This window comes from Acipenser ruthenus, chromosome 1 (genome assembly GCF_902713425.1).
Source record: "Acipenser ruthenus chromosome 1, fAciRut3.2 maternal haplotype, whole genome shotgun sequence".
Classification (NCBI taxonomy): Eukaryota; Metazoa; Chordata; class Actinopteri; order Acipenseriformes; family Acipenseridae; genus Acipenser; species Acipenser ruthenus.
In genome coordinates this window covers 35,355,272-35,370,347 of record NC_081189.1, presented here as the reverse complement: position 1 = coordinate 35,370,347, position 15,076 = coordinate 35,355,272, and the positions used below count along the sequence as shown (strand labels likewise).

Genomic DNA, 15,076 nt, shown 5'->3' with positions numbered 1-15,076 from the left:
CACTTTTTAATGATGGACTTCACTGTGCTGAGAGAAATAATCAGTGCCTTTGAAATGTTTGTGTACCCTTCTCCTGCTCTGTGCCTCTCTACAACTTTATCCCTGACTTGTTTTGAAAGCTCCTTGGTCTTCATGGTTCCTTTGGTGCATCACTATGTGAGTTGCAGCTTGAAAGTCTTTAAATACCCAAGGGAAATTATCTACAAGTTAAACCACTTTGAGTACAGGCAGGCTGAAACCATTTCACTAATTTTGTGGCCTTTCAAACAAGTCATTTGCACCTGAGCTGATTTAGGGTTGTAGTAACAAAGGGGTTGAATATTTATGCAACTGAGGTTAATCTGTTTTTCTCTGTAAATCTTACTTATTTATATTCTATATTCATTTTTTAACTGTATCAATGTGGAGTAGTTTGTGTAGAATCTACATGTAAAGTCTAATTTGAAGGTGTCGTGGAGTACGCTCAGGTGCCAACAAAATGTGAAAACTTTGCATGGGGGTGAATACTCCTGCAAACCACTGTATATACAGTACTGTGCAAAAGTTTTAGGCAGGTGTGAAAAAATGCTGTAAAGTAAGAATGCTTTCAAAAATAGACATGTTAATAGATTAGATTTATCAATTAACTAAATGCAAAGTGAGTGAACAGAAGAAAAATCTAAATCAAATCCATATTTGATGTGACCACCCTTTGCCTTCAAAACAGCATCAATTCTTCTAGGTACACTTGCACAAAGTCAGGGATTTTGTAGGCATATTGTCAGGTGTATGATTAAACAATTATACCAAACAGGTGCTAATGATCATCAATTCAATATGTAGGTTGTAACACAATCATTAACTGAAAGAGAAACAGCTGTGTAGGAGGAATAAAACTGGGTGAGGAACAGCCAAACTCAGCTAACAAGGTGAGGTTGCCGAAGACAGTTTACCGTCAGAAGTCATACACCATGAAGCATAGTGGAGGTTCCTTGCAAGTTTGGGGCTGCATTTCTGCAAATGGAGTTGGGGATTTGGTCAGAATTAATGGTCTCCTCAATGCTGAGAAGTACAGGCAGATACTTATCCATCATGCAATACCATCAGGGAGGCATATGATTGGCCCCAAATTTATTCTGCAGCATGACAACGACCCCAAACATACAGCGAAAGTCATTAAGAACTATCTTCAGCATGAAGAAGAACAAGGAGTCCTGGAAGTGATGGTATGGCCCCCACAGAGCCCTGATCTCAACATCATCGAGTCTGTCTGGGATTACATGAAGAGAGAGAAGCAACTGAGGCTGCCTAAATCCACAGAAGAACTGTGGTTAGTTCTCCAAGATGTTTGGGCCAACCTACCTGGTGAGTTCCTTCAAAAACTGTGTGCAAGTGTACCTAGAAGAATTGATGCTGTTTTGAAGGCAAAGGGTGGTCGCACCAAATATTGATTTGATGTAGATTTTTCTTCTGTTCACTCACTTTGCATTTTGTTAATTGATAAATATAAACTATTAACATGTCTATTTTTGAAAGCATTCTTACTTTACAGCATTTTTTCACACCTGCCTAAAGCTTTTGCACAGTACTGTATATACTGTATATATACGAGACACTCAAAAAAAAAAATAAAGCATGTTCATTATAATATAAAGCATGCTTACAAAACATTAGACATATTTACTCCAAAGGCAGGACATTTGCAAATTATGTAATTACAGACACAAAGAAATGTACCACAAAAAAAAAACTTGTTCCATGGGAGTAAAAGGCACTTACTTACACCTCACAACATAATTACTCAAAGAGAGTGATTATACCATGATGAGTAACTAACTACCATAAGGATATTGATATGAATTAAACACAGTAATCAGGGCCCAGATTTCCACACCTCCCATCTGTTGTTATAAAATTAAAAATAATTATGATCATCAAATTCAAAAGCAGTAGTAAAATAGATCGAGATAGAGATACAGCACACACTGTGATTCCCATCTGTGCTGTTATTTGATTTAAGCATCTCACAGGATGCCTCAACACATCAAAACTCTAGAAGTCTTCTTTTGGGCAACAGCAGAAAGAACCGATCAATTTATGCTTTTCTGACAATATTTAAAACACCAGTTCTGGCCAAAAACACAAAAACAAACACAAAATGTATCTAAAATGAAGCCATTTAGATAGTAGCTTTTCCAGGTTGCTTTTGTAAAGTAAATTAAGACAGCAATGGTCGATTATGCAACAGTATGTATTTTAACCGGCTATAGCTCCAATAGTCACCTGTCTGATGTGACCTTCTTTACATTACACTCCACAGAGCAAATGAGCAGAACATGCAAAGACATGTTCTACCATTTATGTCAGTTTAATTCTTCATAATGTATTTTTATCTCAATAATCTGCTTGACAGTATATAAAGGAAGCTTCTCAACCTGACCACATTTATAAAGACTTCTAGTTGAAATGTTTCTCAAATAATTGTACTTCTTTTGCTATTTATACAAAGCTTCTGAAATTGGAATTTGAAGTATAATTATTCAACAACTTTAGCATTCTGCCTCCAATGAAGAATTTGAGTATTTCTTCCCCTTGCATTTAAAATCATAATATTTGAAACATGTTGTTTTAAAAAGTTCCAGCAGATTAAAAAAAACAAGAGCATCCACCATCTTGACCACTGTCAAGGATACGTTAGGCATTCATTGGTACCCAGAGGTTAATTTATTACCAGCAGAGGGACTTCCAAAATCGGATATAAAGCTCTTCTAGAGAATGCTGGACCACATCAGAAAAAAATACCTAGAGGTTCATAATGAAATTCAAGCAGTGCGTCCATGTCAGCAATCTCAAGTCCTCATTTCAGAAAAACACAAATTTATAAAACAACCGAAGTGAAAACTCTATCATCAATGAAAATGTATGGCAAAAATGGGAACATATTTGTTCACAAAAACAAAACTGAAGCACACTGGGGAGTTGCATCAACCTTGTTCTGTCAGCAATATTGAGTATGCATACAAGCTGCATTCATTTTTTTGTAGCCCAACCTCTGCCAGTGTCTCATATCACCTTCTCAAGATTTTTACATGAGAGAAAACATCCTTCAAATGCATTATTTTGCCATTTTTCAGTTGGCAAAATACAGACAAATACAAAACAATTTTTCAGATCTCCAAATTATCTTTTACTGGATGTATATGATTATAATCCAGAATAATCTTGTAAATGAGATGTGAGTGTCAAAGGGTTATTTCTGAACAAACACTTGACTAACTTTACTGTTACTAACTAAGAAGTATTATTTTCTATGGTGCAATATTCAAGCAAAGGCTTGCTAAGTTAGATATAATACACCCTATAACGCCTTTCGTTATAATGAACCTTCGGTTATAACAAACCTGGCCCCTGGACCCCAAATAAAAAATAAAAAAAAGATAATATAAACACACACTGTCAACATCCCGGTCTGTATGCACGGAAAGCCACCTCCACAGTGAAGTCAATTATTTTGTCTTAATAAATAATACGCGCTGTGTAACTGCATCTGAAACAAAAAACATTTTTTATGTTGCAACAAGCTGGAAACTACATAGGTTGTTTGAAAAAAGCAGCAACGCAGGCCTGTCTCTGTTGTGAATATAATATGTCAAAAAGCAGCAACGCAGGCCTGTCTCTGTTGTGAATATAGGTTGTCAAAAAGCACTTGTTCAGCAACCATGCGGCAAAGCAAAATTGATTAAAGAAGAAAAAACTAAAAAACAAAAAACTTGAGGATCTGGTTAACGTTTCATGTCAAGCTTTTCATGTTGGGTTCCTTTGCTTTTCAGTTTGGGATTCTTGCATGTTGGATTAAGATTTGCTGCACTTTGAAACGATTCATAGATTTTTGCTTTTTTCACTGCGTTTTAATTCTTTAACAAATAGGATAAAGCAAAGGCAGAATACTGCATACATGAGATGAACAGGTACATGTATTCTACTTTTTATTCACTATCTTATCTCATTAACTTACTCCAACGTTTTATCGTTCATTTTGATTGTCCTTTCACTATAACAAACCCCTCGATATAATGAACAAAAGGCTTAGACCCCAACAGGTTCGTTATAGAGAGGGTGTACTGTTTGTTCTATTTTTAAGTCACTTTAACAGCGATGAAAGGTTTAGGAACACTTTATACTGTCTATGCTTGAACGCAACCTACAGCCCTTGAAATACAGCATGTCACTGCTTGCTTGATTTACAAATATAACAGTATATATATGGTTTTGGTTGGAAGAGATGTCAAATTCCAAATAAGAAGGAAAAAAGGGTAAGTTATTGAAATGTGAACAGGAATGCGGTGTATCATAGCAAGGGATGGAGATCGAAAAACACAGTGCTGCTATACGATATTTAAAACAAGATCCCAATTAGGAATGGTGGCTTGTTCGCTGGATTTAAAGATGCATTACTGTTAAGATACAGAGGATTTAAAACAGAATTGCTAATTTTGGCGAAATGTAAAACGATGCCTACACACAAAAAACCCAGAAGAATGGGCCCGTGACCATAGGGATTTCATTGTGAAAGGTTAGAAGGTACTTAACTTAAGTGTGCAAGTACTGTCGAGTTAGTACTATACATAGTTTGACAGAAAAAAAACGCCCAAGCATCGTGGAAAGTAACTAAAAACAATAATTTCATACAGTATATAAAAAGCGAAAAGTCCAGAAAAAACTCAAAAATAGCTACAAAATAAACACGGCAAAATGAAATTAATAAAAACAGAAGTAAACAGAACAGCAGTTCCTTCTCCAAATATTGGATAAATATACTTTTCAAGTGATATTTTTAGGCCACAATCAATTATACCCAAACATCATGTGCTAAACAAAAGTGCTGTGGAGAAACAATATCTACAGGGAAACAATGCAAAAAAGATTTTCATAATAAAAATAAAATTATATAAAAAAAATATCCAAACAAGTGTTATTCCTTAACGGTTTTGGGTACTATGACACTTTCTTCATCTGTTACCGCAACTCTTGCCTCTTTCTGTCCTATTGTCGACCGTCCTGCTCACTCTTCCCCTCGCCAGGCATAGCTATCCTCTACGCTCCGCTCATCCTGTAATGAGCTGAGCGGAGATGGAAGAGATCCAAGCTACCCTCTGATCTAAACCATTACTGCTCCCTCCTCTGCTTCTTCTTGGCAGCCCTCACCTCTGCCAAACACTCCTGCTATCAATCTACCATCCTGTCCTCCATTAACAAGTCCTGCTGACTTTTCTCCACCTTTTCCTCCCTCCTCAAATCCCCCCCTCCTCTCCAATCCTCCCCCTTTACACCTGATGACTTTGCCTCCTTCTGCTCCAAATTAGAGGACATTCAGAAGGTATTCTCCAGACCATCTTCTCCTACCCCCTCCCCACCTAAACATATCCTGCCTACCTGCCCCCCTCATTCTCAACTTTCACACTGCCCCCGCTAGTTAATTTCTCGGTCACCACTATAAGAAACATGCAGCTTTTGCAGACAGGGGGTGTGTTAGACTGAGTTGGAGAAAGGCTGTCGCATGTAAAACAAACTGCAAAGGAACAAAACTAATGCTACTTACTTTGAACCTTCCTGAAGATACTTGTGTCCTTTGTTTGTTTGTGTTTGTTTATTTTGGCCATCATGCCGTTTTCTTTTGTTATTTGAAAGTTTGTTTATTATTTTGTAAATAAATACTGAGGGCAGCCAGCAGCTCATTCAACCCGCCAGTACATTGTTTGTTTAGATTCATTTCCTGGTCTGACGTTACCCCACAAACCATTCTGCGACAGACCCCCACATCTCCTCCTGCATCTCAGAATGTCTCTCAGCTATCTCAACTTGGACACATTCACACCACCTCAAACCTCTCTAAATCTGACCTCCTCCACTTTCCTTCTGCTTCATCTCACTCCTCTGACCTCTCCATCTCAGTCTCCCTTGACTATTGCTCTTTCTCCATCTCCTTTTGCTAAATGTCTAGGTGTTACTCTTACCCTCTCCTCTCAATACATCTCTTCTCTGACACACACTTGCCGCTTCTTTCTTAGCAACATTTTCTCACTACTTATTCCACCCAACTCCTGTTTAAGCTTACTCTCCTGATTGGACTACTGTGACTCTGTCCTTACTGGTCTCCCTGCTTTGGCTATCCGCCCTCTTCAGCTCATTCAAAATTCTGCCGCTCATCTTGTATTCTCCCAACACTGCTACTCTCAAGCAACCCCTCTGCTTCTCACACTCCACTGACTACCCATCTCTGCTTGCATTCAATTCAAGACCCTTGCCTACCGCTGTCTTCACCACACTGCCCCCTCCTACCTCTAATCCCTCGTGTCTCACTACACCTCCTCTATGGGCAGACTGGTCATGCCTTCCCTCCACTCCACATTCTCCCGTGCCCGCTCCTTCTCTTCCCTAGCACCCTCTGTGGTGGAACCAGCTACCAGAGAACTTCAGGACTGCTCCATCTCTCACTGCCTTCCACAGCCTCCTCAAGACCCACCAGTTTAGACTGCACTTGTAGATCTCTTGATCTACCCCTCCTACTATGCTATGTATTCCATTGACCTACGCATGACGTTACTGGTTCCTCAGCTGAGGCACTATCCTTGCACTTCTAATATGTAATTATGCCCCCTATTTTACTGCATTTAATCCTGTACTTCAGAATACTGTAATCTGCCAAGTTTTTAACCTGTAGTACTTTGTATTTAATCACATCCTGATGTAACTATCACTATTTAATCATATCCTGATGTAAGTATCACTATTACCTGCTGTATTATTGAATTGTGGTTTGTCAAACTTGTACTTTACTTGATCAAAAGTTATTGTATTTCTTGCTCTTATTGTATTACTTGTATTGTAACGCTTGAAATGTTTTTGCTTACGATTGTAAGTCGCCCTGGATAAGGGCGTCTGCTAAGAAATAAATAATAATAATAATAATAATAATATAACTTGTTGTAATCCTAACTTGTTACATCCTATTTCATATTATATTTTAGTTGTAGTATCTGCACTTACTGAAAACTATACTGTATTTAAATATTAATTTTGCATTGTAACCCTGTAACACCTGTAAGTGACATTGGATAAAGGCGTCTGCCAAATAAATAAATAAATAAATAAATAAATAATAACAATAATAATAAACGTACTTTACAGTGTATTTTTCATCTACCACTAGGGTGCAATGGAATTGGACTCTTGTCTTATTCTAGCTGAATGCATGGCAGTGTACAGGGTATCAACAGTAGGTTACTTTCTAAAGGAAGGTGTGTAGTTTGGGGGATGTTCAGTCCTGATCTTGTTTAATAGACAGCACATGAGAGAATTAGAGCAGCTACTGTCTAATGCTTATACCCCTGTTCCTCGTGATATACAAGTTTCACAGCTCTGACAGTGCTCACTGACTGACCCTACTAGGTTATTCCCTGTTTAAAACTTCGGAAAGAGATTTTTTTTTTTTTTTTTAATGGCTGGTGACTATTTTTAGATTAAAAGCTTTCTAATGTAAAGCCCTTGGGTGAAAGCAAATTCTTGGTAACAGCACAGTTTCCTATATGGAAATGTATGCAAAAAGAGTGTTGGGAATAAAAGTATGAAACAACATTAGGGCTAAATTCTCCTATCCTTTAAGTTTTTATTTTTATTTGGTATTGTTCTATATTAATACCTAAACCATGGTGCATCTAAATAATGCTGCTCTTCAAGATTATATTAATCTAGCTGGGGGTTTACACCAGGGTTGAATTTTTGATCCACTTTACCACATTACAAATACATTCAAAATGCATAATAGAATACATGCTGCTCATTACATTCACTGCTTTTGCAGTTGTGTTTCTTTAAATGTATATATTTCTAAAGGGAAGTTTAATCTTGGTCTTGATTGCCAGCATTTTTTTTTTTTTTTTTTTACAAAGTGTTCAAGTGGTCCAGACAAGCTAATAACTGCAATACACAAGTAGTATACCATATAGCATGTTAATAAAACATGTTTACATTTTATCATTGGACTATGATTAGTTTCCTCTACCCACCCCATCGTCCCAATATATATTTTTTAAAATAACAAGTAATAGTTAAGACATCGTGTTTTTGGACCACAAAGCCAATATCAACTTACAATATGTTTCTTGGTTTAACAGTGTCTGATACTGATACTTCAAAAAAAAATCTAATCGTTGATGTAAATCATACATATAATAATTTAGCAACTTCATCAGTGAGATGTTACATGTCAGTCGACTACAGGTTATTGGGTCCGTTTTTACAAATTGAACTAACAGTTTTCTCATTGATGTATAAGGTCCGTTTTACAAATTGAACTAACAACAGTTTTCTCATTGATGTATAGTAAGCAGTTGTTCCTATTCCACAGATACGAAGTTGCGAGTTGTGCTCTGTAATGACACTGAGTACGGACGTTTAACAAATTGGCAGCTGCGCTTTGAAAATTACGGTTCCAGTTCCATTCCCCGTCATAGTTTATTCGAGGACATGCAGGCTATAACGTCAACTGAATATTCCCGAACAACTGAGTATCACTCACGCGTATTGCACATTATACCTAAAGATGAACTAATATCCACAACTATCTCCCCCAAAAGACATGCATGTTTTATAAATTAAACCAGTCAAATAGTAATAACAAAAGTCAAACTATGTAAATAGCCTAATAAAAAAAAATGCTCAGTAAAAAAAAATGTTCCATTCATTATATATATATATATATATATATATATATATATATATATATATATATATATATATATATATATAAAGTAACAAACACAATTGGTTAATTTCCATCTACAATAAGTTGTAGAAAGGGTGCCCTTAATCCTTTGTAGAACTGTACAGAAAATAAACAAAATGTGCCCTGTTTATTCATTCGGAATCTCAAACAAAAACTCAAGGCGCACAATTACAAAAACAAATAATGTAAGTTTGGTACGAGTAAACCTGAAAATGGTGATGATGCTGGCACGCAGGCTTCTCAAATAAATTCATACACTGTAGCCCGTTCCTCTATGTACAACCACCATCCCACATACACATACAGGGACTACTTACCATATTCAGTTTTATCAGTTGGATGAAATACAAAAATAAATCTAGTATTTACATTTTTTGCAGGCAATTAAAAAAAAAAAAAGTAATCGATATTTTGTTTTATTCGAGTTACAGCTGGTGAACCTGTTCTTATCCGTCCTTGCGATCTGTTAGCCCTTTCTTTTGAGCAATGATCTGGGTTATCACAAAGCAGCAGTGTCATAGATAGCGAATGCCTGCTCCTACTGTATCTCTCGGTTTTCCTTGTTCGGTTTCTCCTCTTTCTGTTTGGAACTCCTCCACCGTAGCGCAGCCCCCACAGCAATGACGTCATCGTGAAACCCGTCAATCAGTCTACAGCCACCTGCTTACCCAAGCGCAGCAGCATCAGTGAATAGAGCTTTTTGGACGGTGCAAATTCCGTTGAGTACAATTCATTATTTTTTTTTTTTTTTACATTTTCTCACTCTGTATCAATGTCACGGACACACGCCTCCACGCATACTAAATGGACCAAGAATAGATGTATTTGCTCTTAAATCCATTTCCACCTTGACAGTGTAGTAGCGGTCAGAAGATTTTTTTTTTTCTGCAAATGTTATTCTATGGCATAATGTGGTGATGTACGTGCCAAAAGGAAAAGCAAATCTGCGATGTCCCTCAAGATTCCCGACAATATAAATCTGGCGCCTCGCACGCTGCAAACCAGCTTTTCTCTAGCAACAGAACTACAGTACTGCTAGAATTAAATGTAATTTCCTACCCACCACAGGCTTTGCTAGCAACACTGTACTGGACCTCTGCTGCTGAGAAAAGCTGTTTTGCAGCGTTTCAGGCGCCAGATTTATGTTGTCAGGAATCTCGAAGGACATAGTAGATTTGCTTTCCCTTTTGGCATTATCAACATTGTATATCTGGATCCTAGGGGGGTATAAAATGCATGCCTAAATAATGAATACAATATTGATCACTTTTTTCCTTTCCTCCGAATTAGGCACGACATATCCCCTCTTCAAATCTGCATCTGATATGGGTACAGAGCTGGAGCTAGGTTAGAAGGGGTTCCAGAGAGAAATTAATTACATTTCACATGCTCCTCCAAACCACTGGAGACTGCTTCTGTTAGAGAGTGTGGAGACTGGATTTCTAAAAAATGTAATTAAAGCAAAGCACTGTGCTTATATAATGAGAATAGGCCAGAGGTCAGAAATGCATACAAAAGGGCCAGTCCCAGTGGCTTATTTTATGAAAGCACCACTGCTGGATGCAGGGAGAGTCTCGAACAACAGCTGGCACTGCAGTGGGGTTATCTGGTTAGGGAGGAAAAACAGTTCACCTCATCGTCCTTCAGTGGCTACTGACTAGGTAGCTCAGTAACATCTGTGGCGTAGATAACAGCGGGGTGAAAAGAGCCATTTGGGTTGACAGCGTGAATGGAGGTTGGCGAAATTATATTGTTGCAAATGAACAGACACATACCGGATATCCTCTATGTCAAAAGGGTTTATATAAAATCTAAAGCCATGCCAATGAAATATCTTGAAACCTAAGTAAAAAATAAACAAACTAAAAAAGTATCACTGTAGCACTTTGTTATAACAAAAGCTATTGGAATAAATGTCAGTGAACATAAAATATTTAGAGAAGAGACTGTATTATGTGTTTGCAACATAGGTAACAATAAATGTTTATGAAAAGCTGGAACAAAAAGCACAGTATTGACTGTTGAATGGAAAAGTCAGTACTGATTACCTTTTAGGTTTAGAGGTATACACTGAACCTAATATTTGATGCACAGTAGAAGGGATTGGCTGATACTGAACAAGCAATAAAGAAAGATTTATGTTTTATACTGATTATTGTTGGATTAGATTTTTTATTGAATCTTGATGTCATGTTTTTATGTATTATTTATATACTATCTGTATCATACAGCTTCCCAAAGTAATTTGACTACCTTATTATGCAGTCATAATGCTTTCTTATTATTTATCATTTTTGATACATTTTTTTTTTTACAGCAAAATTGGCTTATTTTTGAACAAGCATTCATTTAGCAAACTGTGATTGGATTCAAAGTACAATATTTTCTTTTTTTTTTTACAGGGGACAGCTGTATGAATAAGTGACAAGACATGATGATTCAGAGCTGGGCTCCAAATTCCATTCTGAATCCCAGCATAAAGTATTCCTTACAGTGTGTTCCAGTGTGTAGCTTTAGACTGATACATATTCACAATGTCATGCATATAAGTGGACTAGGTATAAACACTAGTCTGGAATATAAAGAGGTATGATACCACCAGAATAATGTTGAAAGCAAAGACCAATGAACACTTTGACATGTTTAAAGTGATCTACCTTGATGGCCATCATAACTATACGGTAAGTAGTATTTGTAAATATGGGTTTCAATGGTAATGAATATTTTGTAAAATATGTAGGCTGGTGTTTGAATTTAATAATTTAATATTTTTGAAGGAAGTCCCAAACATTCTCTATGGTCTGCGTTGTGTCTTTTCTTAGGATGGTTTCCTGCCAGCACACATTGGCTAAGGCTGGAGATACATGTGTAATTTATTAAGCTATTTATTCTAGGCAAGTGAATTGAAAATTAGAATTGTCCTTGTTGCAATAATTTAATTGACAACACATTTATTGATCGGCAGTTACGGCTCTGATTGGATGTTGGATCAGGTATAAGGGTACTGGGATCAGAAAACAAACAGCCTTTCCACACTACCCAAATAATACACGATCAGGATGCACTGAAGCCATGTTATTGTGATTCACTTCATTCACAGTCAGGTTTTCAACATGTGATGATGGCACATTCTGCAGGTGATGCAAGAGATCTATGGAAAAATATCTCATTTGTAAGGACATTTGTTACAGCTAGAACAAGAAATAAATACACTTTACAGTGGAATTTATTTCTCTAAAAAATGTGAAATGTTTTTTGTTGATGTTTGTATTTTTTAAATTTCCTTTACACTGTCCCGTTGACATCATGAATCTAACAGTTACAAAAAGCAATATATATATATATATAATGAGAAGATACACACACAAATCAGGAGCTGTGAAAGTTACATGTATGTTTTCAAATTGTAAAAACAATGTGACAGACTGTTCCACCGATGCTGGAATAAAGCACACACAGCAGGTATTTCAAAGACCTCAGGGCAGGCAGCTTTGACGTACAGTTTTGAGTCTAAATACTCAAAAGGGGCATGCAGCCTAAACCATAACACTAACCCTAAACCACACTGATCCTACTTGAACTGCTACCGGTACATCATTTTGCTGTCAGTTCTGACCTCAGCATTATATACTCTCTCTGAATTGTAAAACTGCCTGCCAGCTAACCAGGCCTCGGCTTGGTCTAATTTCAAAAGCCATCTTTCCTTACCACGTGCTCATGCCTCAAGCAAACCAAATACTGATTAGAAAAAGTTCCTTAATCTTATGAAAGGACACGAAAACTCGTTACCAGAAAGTAAAAGTCATATCCTACACAAATAAAGGAAGAATTGCTACTTTTCCTATCCATGAACAAAATACAAAATGACAGCGTTACAAGTATAAAAATAACTGCCACAAAAATATCAGCATTCTGTATCTTAACTGATATGACTTAGTAAAGTACATAGCCTCAACGTACAAGGAATACCGCCCTCAAGCAAGCATTGAGAAAGATGACCAAAGAAATGAGTATCTTTTGTAACCCTGATGTAGAAGTGAAATACATGTCCTATTCTCCTTTCTTGCCAAGCTCTTAGGAAGCAACTGCTGTTTTGTTTTTTATGCAAGAGCAGCCCGTAGCCTTTCTAGCTGTAATTCTGGGAACAAGCTGCTAACTCCGGTCCCCGTTCTTATTGAATTCTAACAAGGTAGAATTCAATTAACTTCCAGGCAGGCAAGCAGTCAGCTTATTTTTCAATAAAAAACAACACCAAACAAACTTCCTTAGCAACCCTGGGGGGGGGAGGATTTGGGTGTCGGTAGACCACTATTAGAGGAGTGCCAGAATATTAAAAGGGCTTTAAATATGGAGATATTCCTCCACATGGTAGAACAAAAATGTGTTTGTATTTTTTTTAAGTCTCTAATATAGGAAAACAAGTGTTGTATTACATTTAAATGTGCTTTACATATTTTACAAGCTGGTTTCCATGGTAACCACCATAAATTGGAATCACATTCTTAGTTTATATAACTACTTATATCTGGTGTTTTTTTTATTATGGTATCAAACCTTTTGTTTGTATTTATCAGTTATACTTGACTTATGCAAATTAAACACTTTCCTTGTGTTCTATCATGAAGCTAGAATTTAACAGAACAATTAAATTTATTCACTTATATTTAAGTATATGACAGGCCACATAGAAGAGGAATATACAATACATTACCCTTGCAACAGTAATTTGTTGGAGGTTAAAAATTAAATGTCTAGAACATGTTTGCTCCAATGTTTTTCTACACATCCTTCTACTGTGTCTGTGCTGTGTATTTCATTTTTGGTTCTTTGCGTTAATATCGTTGAATAAAATATACTGCTCCTGTATAATTTGGAAGAGTTCTTTCATCGTGCTTAACCTGAGTTTGCTACTGTAGGCATGGCTATGCTTTTAACAACAGTTGTGTGTGTGTGTTTGGGTTGTGTTTTAAGCAAGGGCTGCATCTTCAATAGCTGTGAACCTCAGAATACAGTTAAAAGCATTCACGATATATAAAGAACAGTGAGTTACATAATGGCAAACACTATTTCCAGCTGATCATATTGTGAGTCAGCATTTTTGCAGAGGGGAATGTTGAAGGTTTTCAGTTGAAAGCAGAAAGGTGATACAGATACTATCTGCCAAGAAATAGGGAACCAAAACAATAACTTTGTGATTTCAGTCCAAGGCTGGATATACCCATGTGGCAAAACAGAGCTCTATTTAAATGAATTGAAGTCAAGTAGTAACAGAAATACCCACACTGGTAACCTTCATAACTACTGAAAAAATATCCTTAATAAATCTTGGTACCAACAGTTGTATTAAACTCAACCTTGAAAAGTTCACTGTGACACAACATACCAAGAATAGTATGGTAAACAGCTAAATATTGTTCAGCTAAATATAGTAATAAAGACCAAAAAAAAAAAACCTGGTATGGCAAATCTATGTTGCATAATGGGCAAGCATGGAATATCGCTACTAAATCATTAATTAGTAAACCTGTGTATAAAGCATGGTAAAGTGTGAAACTATATTCGGCATTAAGTGTAATAATATAGGGCTCATTTGGCTGTAATTAAAGAATATGAGGTTCTGACATATAACAATTATCATAGCTTACCATGTGCAAGGAACTATTATCTAGAAGTTATCAACCATGGGTCCCATTCAAATATTGAGATTAATAACGTGGGAGTGCTTAGATCCCTTTATCCCATTTAAGTTTCTAAAGCAGTACAAAATGCCTGTGTGCTCTCTTGGAGTACTTCATTGTTCTTTTTAAGATGCAGTGTCCTCCAGTGTACTCAGGATCAAAGGCAAGCAATTTGAGAACACTGCACATTAGCCTGAAGCTCCAGAACCCTGCACTGTTTGAAATTTGAAAGCACTGTACAGCACTCAAGATACAGTTTTGCATCTACTTTGGCTTTTAAATTATTATCACAAATAACTTTAACCCTTTACTCTCCAAAATTACTATTAAGGAAAAGGGCTTGTCAGCTGATTCGTAAATGTATTTTTTTCTTTTTTGAATCCTGTGCAACATATGCAGCATTTGAACGTGCACTTGTTCCTATTCACTTTAGGGTTCTGCAAAGTCGAAGAAAACATTCTAAGAGTTTACTAAAAGAGGTAAGAACTAAACCTAAAGATTTATAACATATAAATGCAATGTAATAAAAAAAACAGTAACTGTTAAGCTGGAAAGGCAGATTCATGTCCTGCTTTACCAACTAAGGAAAAAAAAAATATTTCCAGATGAATGTCTTGGCAACTCAGCAGCCAGA

At 36.6% G+C, this 15,076-nt stretch overlaps 1 protein-coding gene across 2 annotated transcripts in view; it reads right to left on the bottom strand.

The window, feature by feature from the left end:
- Positions 1 to 9,407, bottom strand: part of LOC117421242 (mitogen-activated protein kinase 4) — a 42,642-nt gene extending 33,235 nt beyond the window's left edge. Inside the window, exon 1 of one of the 2 annotated variants that reach the window (XM_059024315.1) lies at positions 9,082 to 9,407. The gene's annotated coding sequence lies outside the window, so the exon portion shown is untranslated. The remainder of the gene's footprint in view (positions 1 to 9,081) is intronic. The other variant, XM_034035371.3, reaches the window with a different exon arrangement.
- Positions 9,408 to 15,076: the final 5,669 nt, after the last annotated feature.